Raw genomic sequence first — 13,551 nt, 5'->3', positions numbered from 1 at the left:
ACTATTTTTTTTGTAATTTTTTCACTTAAATATAAAATGAATAAAGAAAAAACCGCCATATATTGCCATAAGAGGGTTCAATATAAAGCAATAAATCTCCATTTCAAGAAAATATATAATACCACTTGTTTTCAAAACTGCCCAGATTTTTTCATATTTTTGTTCTCTGTTGTACATTTTTTACTTTTTGTTTCTTTATTTCAAATTTCAAATCTTCTTTCAATTCAAATTGAATTTCAAATTTTCAAATTCCATTCAAATTTAAATTTCAAATTCATTTCAAATTTAAGAATTCAAAAAAAGGCTGGATACCAGAGGGATCTCTTAAAAGAAAAGTGTTCAGCCAGCAGCAACACTGTGTGATGATCAGCTAAGAGGGACTTAGCTCTTCTCAGCAGTGTAATGATCAAAGACAATTCCAAAACACTTGTGATGGAAAATGCCATCCACATCCAGAGAAAACTATGGAATCTGAATGCAGCATATTATTTTCACTTTTTAAATTTGTTTTTTCTTTCTCATGTTTTTCTCCTTTTGTTCTGATTCTTCTTTCATACCATGATTAATAAGGAAACATGTTTCACATGACTAAATTTTTAACAAATTACTTGCTGCCTGGGAAGGGGGGTAAGGAAAAAATTTTGGAACTCAGAACTATTGATGATGTTCTTGTCAATTTTTAATGCATTTGAATATTAAATATATATAAATAAATTTTAAAAATTAAAACAAAAGAACAAACTTCCAAGTATGTGGACAATACATAATGGTTCCTTAGGCTAATTCTTTCACATCTTAAGAATAAACAATTCTTTTATAGGTAGTTATCAAAGTAGGACTTCTAGAAATAACATTGCTAGCCTATTTATTTCTCAGAAAGCTAGGTATCATAGTGGATAGAGTGCTGAGTGTGGAGTCAGAGAGGCCTGAGTTGAAATTTGTCCTTAGATATTTGTTATAGCTGTGTGACTCTGGGCAAGCCACTTAGCCCTGTTTTTGCCTCAATTTCCTCATCTGTAAAAGATGCTGGAGAAAGAAATGGCAGATCATTCCAGAATCTTTGCCAAAAAACTCCAAAAAACTATTTCAAGTCTCATAATTGAAAACTCAAAAATGCATGTCATTACAAATTAGTGTACTTAAATTGTATATAGGTATTTTCAGCCTATTCTATTTTTGTGGATTTTTAGTTCCCTCTTCAAATTTTAATTCAATATATGACTCAGTAATATATTTTTATTTTTTGTTTTTCTTGATTTGTAATAACATATTTTCCCTAATCTTATTGCCTTCCTTCTGAGATCATTGCCAATATATCCTATATGTGTATATATATATATATATATTATATATATATATATATATACATACGTACCAGTATATATCTTATATGTATATATGTATCCATATACACATACAAGAGAAATTATATATTTTGTATACATGCAGTATCTTATTTGTAATAGTTGTTTGCACGTAATCTACCCTTCTGATTGTGAGCTTCTTTAGGGCAGGGATTATTTTTGTGTCTGTACTTCTAGCTTTTTACATTGGGCCTGTAGATACTTAATAAATACTTATCAACTTGATTTGCTTGCTGTGAATTTAGATTCTATTTTATGATACTATACTTGCATTCACTTAATAGTTTCACTGCTAGACTGAATTTCTCATAGGTCTTACTTTTTTTAATATTCCCATGTTTTGTATATAAGTTGCTTATCAATGTAATTTTTAAAATAAAGGTTGCACATGACTAATAAGGAAATATGTTTTGTGGGATCGCACATTATAACCTACATAAAATTACTTACCATCTGGGGGAAGAGAGATACAGAATTTGGAGCTCAAAAGTTTTAAAAATAAATGTTAGGGGTGGCTAGGTGGCATAGTGGATAAAGCACCAGCCCTGGAGTCAGGAGTACCTGGGTTCAAATCCGGTCTCAGACACTTAATAATTACCTAGCTGTGTGGCCTTGGGCAAGCTACTTAACCCCATTTACCTTGCAAAAAAAAGTCTAAAAAATAAATGTTAAAAACTGTTTTATCTGCAATTAGAGAAAAAATTTTTAAAGCAAAAAAAAGTGGTAAAAATGTACTTCATAATCCTCCTTTACCCAAAGAGTATGACACTTATATATAGCTTCAAACACTGTCTTATTAATTAAAATTTAAATTTCTATGTGACTAAGTACCTGAATTGTGTCTTTCAAAGTAGAATGTGTTCAGATTTCTTTCTTTTTCTTTTTCTTTTTTTTTTTTTATTTGCAAGGCCAATGGAATTAAATGACTTGGCCAAGATCAAATAAGTATCTTGATAATACAACTAAAAGTATCAAGTTTCTGAATTTGGATTTGATCTCAGGTCTTCCTGACTCCAGGGTGGGTGCTATATCCACTGTACCACCTAGTTGCCCCCTTTAGATTTATTTCTACCAATATTTATCCCTGGACCTTCAACTCTACTGAATGTGATTATCAGAATAAAGTTAATTTTCTGTGAATCTTTTTCACCACCTTTAGAAAGGAAAGAATACTTCAAATAATGAAATTAACCAGATGTTACATGAATATGCCATGTGTTTTTGATAAAACTTCCTTGTAAGAAATTGTAAACACATTACAATACTTTACATTGATATTACTCTTTTTTAACCTTGTCTTTATACTGTGTTTTTAATTCTTTCACATGCCTTATCTGTTTTGATTCTTGCAACAATCTTGTAGGGTAAGTCAAGCAGGAATTATTATCTTCACAAAATTGAGGTTAAGTGGTTTATCTAAAGTTAGAGTTATAAAGTTCAGACTAGAATGAAGTTTTCCTTATTCTTAACACCAATACTTTCCCTAACATATCTTGTCTTTACAAATGTGCTGTGGGGAAGAATTTGTAGTCTCATTGATATCAAACACTGATAGATCACATTGTTTATATGATACAAGCATTATAAGAGTACACATCTAGAACTGGAAAGGATATTAAGAAGCAATGAGTCCTGTGGCGGCTAGGTGGTGCAAGTGGATAGAGTACTGGCCCTGGAGTATCTGAATTCAAATCCAGCCTCAGACACTTAATAATTGCCTAGCTGTGTGGCCTTGGGCAAGCCACTTAACCCCATTGCCTTGCAAAAACCTAAAAAAAAAAAGAAGCAATGAGTCCTGCCCCCCCTTATTCTATTTTTTCCCCCTTATTCTATCTTAAGGAAACCAGACCTCCTGGTTTGAGTGACTTGCCCAGGTTCACTTGATTAATAAAAGATTAAGGTAGGATTAAAATATAGGTCTTTCAGACTCCAAGACCAACATTTTATCCTCTAGTCTATACTTCAGACAATTTTAAAAAATAGTACATTAAATCAGTTTCTAATTCCTTTGTGTGGGAAGCAAAAAAAAAAAATCAGAAATTATTAAATTGCTTCTATGTGGCATTTAACTATCAAATGCTGTAAAGGGATAAGAGGCTGAATGTATGTGTGTGTGGAGGGATGTTGGTAAATAATTTTTTTTTGGGGGGGAGAGACCAAAATTTTAAAAATACAGAGATATACTAAATGTATGCTAATTCTTCTGTTGGGAGTGGAGGGGTTGGTGGGGAGAGAGGTTGTAGAGTGTTACAGGAAAGAAATAATAGTGCAGCAGTCACTAAAATGCATCCCAGATGCCACTGCTATTTGATATAGGTTGCCAACCACTAGTCTATATTTTATTTCTGATTTGAATATTAAACTCATGTTTTATTTTATTTTTTAAAAATACATATAAATAGACCTAACTGGTATCTAACTGAAAGTGGTACCATTTTCCATGAATTGCTTTTGCTTTTTGCAATTAAAATTTTATATGGTTGGCATAAGTATACTAGAATAGGGTCCATGAACTGACAGAGCTCAAGAATGATTGTACTAGAACATACTGCTTGGGAATTCATATATTTGGTTAGAATATTTGATTTATAGCATGTTGTCTAAAAGATCAAAATAACTTGTGAATTTTCTTTGCTTATATGGAGTTAATGATGCTCTAAGATCCTGTGTGTGTGTGTGTGTGTGTGTGTGGAGGGGTATAAACATTTCATTTTATAGATAAAGAAACTAAGAGCCTGAGAAGTTAAATGTCTTGCCCAAGGTCACATAGTTAGCAAGTATCTGAAGTGGAATGTAAACCTAAGTCTTCCGGAAAAGTACAGAGTACATAGTCTTTGCCTTCAAGTATTGAGTTTAAAATATGACATCTCCTTCTAAAGCAGCTCTCCAGTGCTTCATCATGTCATGTGGCTGAATGCTAGTAGGAATTATAACTTAAAATATAGGCTTGGTCAACTATATCTGTTAAATGAAGACTAGTCTAGCTATGTTCAAAGAAGTTCTTTGAGATATGACTGGCCACCAATTGATTAAAATTTTGACTGCAAGAACACATGAAAATAGACTGAAGGGGAAAGGGTATAGTAGAAGTATTGCTCTTTTAAGTATTAAAGAAACCAGAGGGGTATAGATTAGACCTGTGATTTCACAGGTAACTCTCAGCTACCAAGGTGGGGTTAGCACCTTCTCTCCTACTTCCAGTCTTAAGAGAGATATCTGTAATCTCATGTCCAGGGTTATGAAACCAAATGTCAGAGGAAAAACCTGAACTCTGTTTTCTGCCTCTAAGGCTAGCTCTACCTAATGACACAGTACCTCTCACTGAAGAGTAATAACTGACAGTTAAAGTTTACAAAAATGTTGAACACTTTTATTTAAGTCTAAGAACACCCCTTTGAGGCAGTAACTACAGATATTATTATCCCCATTTTAAAGTTGATGAAACTGAGGTCCAACAAGATTAAGTGACTTGCTCATGGTTACACATCTATTAAATGTCAGAGATGTAATCTGAACTCAGGTCTTTCAAAATCCAAATGAAGCATTTGATCTACTCTGTAAAAACATTTATACAGTGGCATACAAATTGACTTTAACACTAGGTGGCACAGTAGAGAGCAGGAATTGGAATCAGGAAGACTCATGTTCCTGTGTGAGCCTGGAAAAGTCATATAACCCTGTTTGCCTCAGTTCTTCATCTGTAAAGTGAGCTAGAGGAAGAAATGATAAACCAATCCAGTATCTTTGTCAAGAAAACCCCCAGGGGGTGGAGGGTCATGAAGAATTAGATGTGACTGAAAAAAAATGACAACAAAATACAAATGACTGCAATGGAAAAATGAATAGAAAGAAACTTGCTACCCATTTGAGCTTGAGTATACAAATATATAATAACATGGTTCAGTGAACATTGTAATTTGGTCAGAACTTAATAAATGTTACCCTTTATTCACCAGGTGCCAAAAGAAGCAAGAATCATTTGAGGAATGCTTCCTAAAAGAGATCATTCCTGAGCTGTTGTGAAAACTGGCAGAACCAAATTTCTTCCATTGTAACTAAAGGGGTATGTTTACTCTTTTCTGGAAAATATTTCCTAGGAAGCAGCACTGAATTATAGCATTTATTAGTACAATGGATAAGAGTTAAGTTCTCCCTCTTACCCCTAATAGATTCAATTTTCATAGTTCATTGAGTCCTGCTGTCCCAATTCTTACAACTAGAGTAGTATAGTTGGTTGAGTAATGGACTTAGAAGTCTAGAAGATCCAAATTCAAATTCTACCTTGGATACTTACATTTGTGTAACCTTGGTAAGCCACTTAACCTCTCTAATCTGCAGGTTTCTCATTTGTAAAATAAGAGTAACAGTTCCTCATGGATCTGTTGCTCAATCATTTTATGGTCATGTTTTACAGTTGTGTTCAACTTTTAGTGACCCTATTTGGAGGATTTCTAGGCAAAAATACAGGAGTGGTTTGCCATTTCCTTTTCCATTTCATTTACAGATAAGTAAACTAAGGTAAACAGGGTTAAGTGACCAGCATCACATAGCTAGTATGTCAGAGATCAAATTTTATCACAGGCTTTCCTAATCCCAGACCTGGTTCTCTATCCCCTGGACCACCTACCTGCCACTATTATTCAATGAAGAATAAATGATATTATATATCTTTATTATTTTACACAATAATTTATAGAGTCCTTGACAGTTTTAAATCACTTTATATATACATGCACACACATATATAACATAACAAACACACACATATAAATTATAAAGCTATATCTCTTTATATATAAGTGTAGAATATGTATATATATAATATATCTAACTTTACTTAAAGGGCTTTATAAATGTTAACTGCTGCTGCTGCTACTACTACTACTGAACAAATGGAGAAAAGTACAAGCTAATACAAAAGACCCCATCATTTGGTAGAAGCTTAAGTAACTCTTACTCCTAAGGTCAGTAAATCTCTCTTAAAACTGACCCAGAAGTTTTATTTAATAAATATTGCACTTAGCTCACCAGGTACCAAAAGGTGAATTTCAGGAATAAGACATTTCATAACTTCTCCTAAATTCTCTAATTTCTTTCTTTTCCACTACCAACAGTAAAAATATCTCAGTAAAGAAAATAAGCCATCCAAAAGATTCTAAGAAGAATTAGATGTTCAATATTATTCATCCATGGTTTCAACATCTGGCAGAAGATTGGTCTGGGGATGTTAGCAGCCTTCTGTCACGAATGCTTTGTTCTTCATGTGACTGGGTAATAAAGGTCTCTTCCAGTCTTGGTGACTCTAGAATTGACAAAAGGTCTAGGGACAGGTACAGGTTGATGCATAAATTTGCATATCGTGTCCCCCATTAGACTGTGAGCTCCTTGACTGCCATTTACCTTTCTTTTGTATTCCCAGCACTTAGCACAGACCCTGGTGGCATAGTAGATTCCTAATTATTGTTTGACTGATAACAACTATAGTATGTTCATTTCACTTTAGGAGTCTTTGGTTCACTGACAGAGCAATTTAAAAAAAGAACATCAAGAAATTTTATATGTATATAAACTGTGCCTGAATATAGATTATAGAAGGTGAGACTGTGCCAAGAGAAATGGATGACCAGTTTTTTAGGGGAAGGAAACACTTTAGTAGAGTGGCTTCATGAAAAAGGTAGCAGTAATTGGATTCATGAGAATCCAGGGATCAAATTCTTCTTCTGACACTTATGAGCTGTATAGCTTTTTATAAAATCTATGGTTATCTATTCTTTTTGTCACTCAGTTTTCTTATCTATAAAATGGGATTAATACTGCTGTGAGATAATATATATGTAAAATATTTTGCAATCCTTATGTCAGCTACTAATTCTTTTCTTATCAAATGTTAAGATATCTAAGATATCCACTAATAGTTATCTTACCTCCAACCATAGTCAGAAATTTCTTTTTGAAAATCCTCAAAAGCAGTTAAATGAACTATTTTTGGATTTTTTTTTAGATGGCGAAGCAGGACCCTCCAAACCACTGAAATCCTCAAAAAAATATAAACTACCAACTTGTTGCCAAATCAAATCTTAAAATTAAGCATGCTGATTAAACTGTCTTCAAAACTCATATAGATTTGATAACTATTTTAAAGCAATGTAACAAAGAATAATATAGACTGACCACAAGTATTCAACAAACATTATCTATGTTGTATATAGTCCATATATATGTGAATGCATGTGTGTTATATATGTGTATATAAAACTTTTATGTTTAACACTAACACAAAAAGCTATTTCAATGTTATTTTAAATTTACCTTATACCTTACAAAGAATGAGACACTATTATACCTGTGATCATTTCAAACATTATTTCCATCAGGAATCATTGATATATATATGTGCTAGCTTTTTTTTAAAGCTTTGGTTTTTTAAAAAAACAAAGTTGATCTAAGCTTTACCAATTATCTTCTGTGTTCATTTCAAGTATTTGTGGAAGGGGAAGGAGGGATGCTGAAGAGAAGGAAAGCATTTGAGTCTTTATTAGAACCATACTACTTTTTTCCAGACTCCCTTGTCACTCTTTTCTGGCATACCAGGTATCCCCTAAGTCCTATGGAGTAGGAAAAAGCGCTGGATTTGGAGGAGACCTGGCTTGTTGTTGCTGTTGTTCCCTCATGTCTTTTTCTTTTTATCCACATTTGGAGTGTTCTTGGCAAAGATAATTGCAATGATTTCTTATTTCTTTCTCTAGTTTGCTTTTCAGATGAAGAAAATGAGACAACAGGGCTAAGTGACTAGGGTCACATAGCTAATAAAGTCATATTTGAACTCAGGTTTTCCCTAATCCAGGCCTATCACTCTATCTACTCATGGAACTGCCAAAATCAACCACTGCTTTATCAACTGTGTAAAACAAGCAAAGTCACAATTTCTCTGGGTCTTTTTTCTTTATCTTCAAAACAATGAGGGCTTTAGTAGATAATCTTTAAGGTTTCTTCCAGCTCTAATTCCTACATTGTACAAACACAGGGCATGAAGGTTAAAAATACTGAATTTATATCCATTAATTTGTAATCCATCTTGGCCTCCCTATCGTACTTATATCATAAACAAATTTAAGAGAATGAGAGACTTTCTGAGTTGGAAAGGGACCACAGAGGTTACCTAGAGCAATGTGTATAAGAACAAGAATTCTCTTTACAAAATTCCAGCAAGTGGCCACCAAGTCTTTGCCTGAAAACACCTCTATTGAAGTATATTGCTGGGGTAGCTAAGTGGATAGAGCACCAGCCCTGGAGTCAGGAGTACCAGAGTTCAGTATGCTTAATAATTGCCTAGCTGTGTGACCTCAGGCAAGTTACTTAACCACATTGCCTTAAGAAAATAAGAAAGAAATTTTAAAAAAAATGTAAGAAAAGGATGAAGGTTTAAGCAGCTTAAATATATAAAAAAATATTGCTGATAGTGTCTATTAATTGTTCAAGGAGCTTAGGGAGTGGCTTATTAGTCCCTTTCATAGACTGTTTTTAGTCATCCTTTCATTTTTCCCCTAGCTTTTTATATAAAATTTTCTTAGATTTACATATACTTTGTACCAGTTTTCCTCCATGCCTGGAACCATTTCACCTCAACAACTCTGCCTCCTGAAATCTTTTCTTGCCTGGCCTGAAAGGACTGTCTCAGGGGTCACTGCCATCATGAAGTCTTTCTTGATCTTGCCAGTTCAAACATATGGTATTCCAGAAAGCATGAGAAAATCAATTTAGATTAGAGAAATGCAAATTAAAAGAACTCTGAGGTACCACCTCACACCTATCAGACATTGATATCAGACTGATATACATGATGTTGAGAGGGGAATGTGGAAAAGTTAGGTCACTAACTGTGGGTAGAGTTATGAACTGATCCAACCATTCTGGAGAGTAATTTGGAGCTATGCCCAAAGGACTATAAAACTATGTATACCACTACTAGGTCTGTTTCCCAAAGTGATCATAAAAAGGGGGGGAGGGCATACATGTACAAAAATATTGATAGCAGCTCTTTTTAAATATATATATATATATATATATATTATTTTTCCAACCACATATAACAATAGTTTTAAACAATCTTTTTTTTGCAAGGTCTTGAGTTTTACATTTTTCTCCCTCTCTCCTTTCCCCCTCCCTGACAGAAAGCAATCTAATATTAGAACTATGCTAAATATAGATCCATATTAAGAAAGAAGATTCAAATCTAAATGAAAAAAAATTAGAAAAAAAGATATACATAAGACATAAAACAATTTAAAAAAATTGAAGACAGTAAGCTTTGGTCTATAGCTGCTCTTTTTTTGGGGTAAAGGACTGGAATTTGAAGGGATAGCCATAATTTGGGGAATGGTTGAACAAGCTGTGGTTTATGAATCTAATGGAATACTGTGGTGCTGTAAGAAATGATGAGCAGGTGGATTTCAGAAAAACTTGGAAAAGAGTACATAAACTGATGCTGAATGAAGTAAGCATAACTAGGAGAGCTTAACAGCAACACTGTGTGATGATGAACTGCTATAGACTTATCTTTTTTCAGCAATAGTGTTCAAAGACAATTCCAAAGACTTGTGATTGACATCCAAAGAACTGTCTGAATCAAAGCATCCTATTTTCATTTTTAAAAAATTTGTTTTTGTATTAGACACTTAATAATGACCTAGCTGTGTGGCCTTGGGCAAGCCACTTTAACCCCATTTGCCTTGCAAAAACCTAAAAAAAAGTTTTTTTCTTTCTCATGTTTTCCCCCTTTTTTGTTCTGATTTTTTTCACAACATGACTAATATGGAAATATATCTAACATGATTGTGCATGTATATCCTATATCAGATTCCTTGGGAAAGGGAAGGAAAGAGAAAAAACTGGAAATCAAAATCTTAAAAATAGAATGTTAAAAGCTATCCTTACATGCAACTGGAAAAAATAAAATACTTTCAAGTGGGGAAAGAAAGAAAACGAATGACGAACAAACAAAAAAGAAAATCGATTTACAGTTAGAAAGAAACTCAGGCAAACTCCATTTTACAAGTGAGAAAGGCTAAATGACTTCCCCAAGGTAATACAGGAGACAGTTAAGTCAAGAACTGAGCTTTGAATCCAGTTTTTCTGCCTCCATATTCTGTGCTCTTTTCATTATGCTAAGTTGAGAGAAGTTAGATTTTTAAAATTCCCTATTTCAACTTCTTGATTTTCAAGTGAAACAAAAAGTTGTGTACTTCTCTTCTGAAACCATAGTTGTATTTCACGAAGACATCTTCTTAAGAAAGTTCAAAAAAATTCATGACCCAAGTACTTTAGATTAACATTTTGCCATCTGTAGGGAATATACGTCTAACCACTAAATACAGAGAATTTGCATCTTGTTTTTAATCGACCAAGATAGTCTATCATATTTAATTATACTAGTGAAGAGTACTACATGAGTTAATTATGATCTTAAAGGACTTCTTTCTAAGAAGATAGATCGGACGTTCCATCACTTAGACATTGTTAGATGTCACTGGTACTCCGGTTCTAATAAATGTATTCCGTTAAGAGCCACTTTGGCTCTATTTATCATTACATCCAATTAGAGCAGTGACCACCTAGCTCATCAGTGCTTAAAAGGGCTGATGTGTCTGAATCTGAAGTCTCATGAACGAAAATCCTGCTTTCCGGATTAGATAACAAAACAGGTGGTTCCCCCCCTGTCTTCCCCTCTCCCCAGCTCCATCTGTTCTCGCGTGCTGGCCCTCTCCTCCTTAACCCGTCCCCCTTTCAAACAAAGAAGATACTGCCTGAGCCTAGGAGGGGGGCAGGACCCGAGCAATGACCCACCTGGACAGGCACGGAGGAGGGAGCCTGCGAGTGGAGAGCTCCCCTCTGGAGGGTGGGCGCGGCGCGGAGGCAGAGGGGTGCCCGAATCGAAGCTAGGCGGCGGCGGCGGCGGCGGCTGTGTCAGGGGCTGGGGGCGCCTGGGGGCGCGGAAAAGTTCAGGATGCCTCGCGCCTGAGCGGCGGCGCCCGAGGAGGAGGCACTTGCTCCGCCGCCCGGCATGTCTGTAAGTGGGGAGGGGGCGGCGGACGGGGGCGGGGGGCCGCGCGGGGAGCCGGGCTCCGGGGCAGCCGCTTCGGCAGGTACGGGACGGAGGCGGGGAGGCAGCGGAGGAGCCCCCGGCCGGCCGCGGCTCCTCCTCGGGAGCGGCTGGCAGGAAGGGAGGCCGGCCCCGCGGCCGGGCCAGTCCGGGAGGGAGCGCTGCTGGCAGGCAGCGAAGGGAAGAGGCGGAGCGCGGAGCCAGCGGTGTCAATAATACAATAGGGCTCTTGTGTGTCTGCCGCCGCCGCCTCGCCGCCTCCTCCTCCTCCTCCTCCTCCTCCTCTCCTCCCCTCCCTCCTCCCTCCCCTCCCCCTCCCCTCCTCCTGCTAGCCCGGGAGAGGAGGAGAGGGAGCCAGAGCCCGAGCTGCGGGGAGGGGGCGTGGGGGGAGAGGGAGAAGGCAAGGGGGCGGGGGGCGCCCGCGGCCGGCCCGGGGAGCGGAGCAGCCCCCGCCGGATAGGCAGCCGCGGCGGGCGGCCGGAGCGGGGAGGAGGGGAGGAGAAGGGGAGGGGTGGCGGGAAGGCAGGGGAGGGGAGTGGGGGAGAAGAAAGCCAGCAAGCCCGGGCAGGCGGGGAGCGCAGGAGGGAAGGCGGCGGGCGCGGGCCAGGAAGGAGACCGGGGGCAGCCCGGAGCCCCCCGACTCGCCGCGCGGCCCGCGTCCGGAGGGAGCGCCGAGACAGCCCGGAGGTGAGCGCGGCGGGCGCGGGGCCGGGAGGGGAGGGGGCGGCCCGGGGGCCGCGACCCGGCCGCCCCCTGCCCCGGCCCGCCTGCCCCGCGGCCCGGACTGGCGGGCGGGGAGGGAGCAAGCAGCACGGGGGGCAGGGAGGGCCGCCTCGCGGGGACGGTGCCCGCGGCGGCTGTGCCCTGCACCGGCCCGCGCTCCCGGCGGCCCCCTTCCCCGCCTCCGTGGCCCGCGTTGTGGAGGGCGCAGGAGCCAGAGACCCACACATGTGCGCGCGTGTGTGTGAGTGTGTGTGCGCGCGCGCTCGTGTCCTCTCGTGAGTCTCGGTCCTTGCACCAGGCTGGAATTTAGCGCCGGAGCCACTGCGGCTGCTTGGCTTCTGCAGGGGGAGGCGGGGGAAGGGGAAGACCCGGGCTGGCCGCCGCCCGAGCCCCCTCCCCAGCCCCGTCCCCTCCCCTCCCCTCGGGTGTCATCTGAAGTCTGGGGGCCCTCCCTTCCCTCCCCTCCTCCTCCTCCCCCCCCCCCCCCCCGGTTCGCGTGGTCCTGCCCTCCGCCCCGCTCTCCCCTCTCCCTCCACCCCTTCCCCTTCCCCTCTCGCCACTCTCTCTGCTTGCTTGGGGCAGGCACCGGGGCCGGCCGGCGGGTTCGCCCCGGGAGGGACCCGCGTGGGGAGAGTCGGGTCACGGGACGGCGGGACGCGCCGGACTTGGGGAGACTGCTGAGATTCGCCAAAGCGAGAAGAAAAGGGGGGAGAGGTTTAGGGGGGACTTGGTGGGGAGTCTAAGGTTAGAAGGGTCGGCTGTAGGGGGAATGCACCCACTTCTGAGCCGTCGCGCCGCTCGCGCTCCCACTGGGAGTGTTAATTTGTGCCCTTGAGTGCGCCGGCTGTGAGGTCTCCTAGCGCCAACAAAGAAGCAGCCAGAGGAAACCCAGGAACCTGCAGGACTTTTAACTTTCCCTCCTCACGGTCGGTCGGTCACTGTTGTTCTTGAATTAGTGTGGTCGGCCTGCTGTCTCCAGGAGTGCTGGTTCTTGGGGAATGTGGAAGTCGTGTGTGATTTTCTTGTTTACAAAGACATTCTCCAACCCTTCAGGACAATGAAAACTTTTTTTTTTTTAAACATGCATGCTCGACTCTTCTGGTGTTAGTTTTTATTTCTTTTATGCAGGCTTGTGGAGCAGTCTATTTAAAAACAATCCTTTCACTGCCACCCCTTTTTAAGCCAAATGATAGTGTGCGAGGTGTGCTTTTTAAATGGTACCGGACATCTTATTAAACTCCGGCATTGTTCGAAGGGAGGGTGTTGGTTGGCACTCAGTAGGTCAGAGGTACTTCATTTCAATTAAATAAACATTTTTTTGAGGGCATATTAAATATTTCACTAGACTGGAATGGGGAGAAATAG

The 13,551-nt window shown here is 39.8% G+C and overlaps 1 protein-coding gene across 2 annotated transcripts in view; it reads left to right on the top strand.

The window, feature by feature from the left end:
• Positions 1 to 5,341: 5,341 nt before the first annotated feature.
• JADE3 (jade family PHD finger 3) overlaps positions 5,342 to 13,551 on the top strand; it is a 197,663-nt gene continuing 189,453 nt past the window's right edge. The window contains exon 1 of one of the 2 annotated variants that reach the window (XM_074213693.1): positions 5,342 to 5,427. The gene's annotated coding sequence lies outside the window, so the exon portion shown is untranslated. Of the gene's footprint in view, positions 5,428 to 12,067; positions 12,151 to 13,551 lie in introns of those variants that run through there. The other variant, XM_074213694.1, reaches the window with a different exon arrangement.

This window comes from Macrotis lagotis, chromosome 1, assembly GCF_037893015.1.
Source record: "Macrotis lagotis isolate mMagLag1 chromosome 1, bilby.v1.9.chrom.fasta, whole genome shotgun sequence".
Lineage (NCBI taxonomy): Eukaryota > Metazoa > Chordata > Mammalia > Peramelemorphia > Peramelidae > Macrotis > Macrotis lagotis.
Note: the sequence above shows the minus strand (reverse complement) of the source record. Positions and strands in the feature narration are given on the sequence as shown.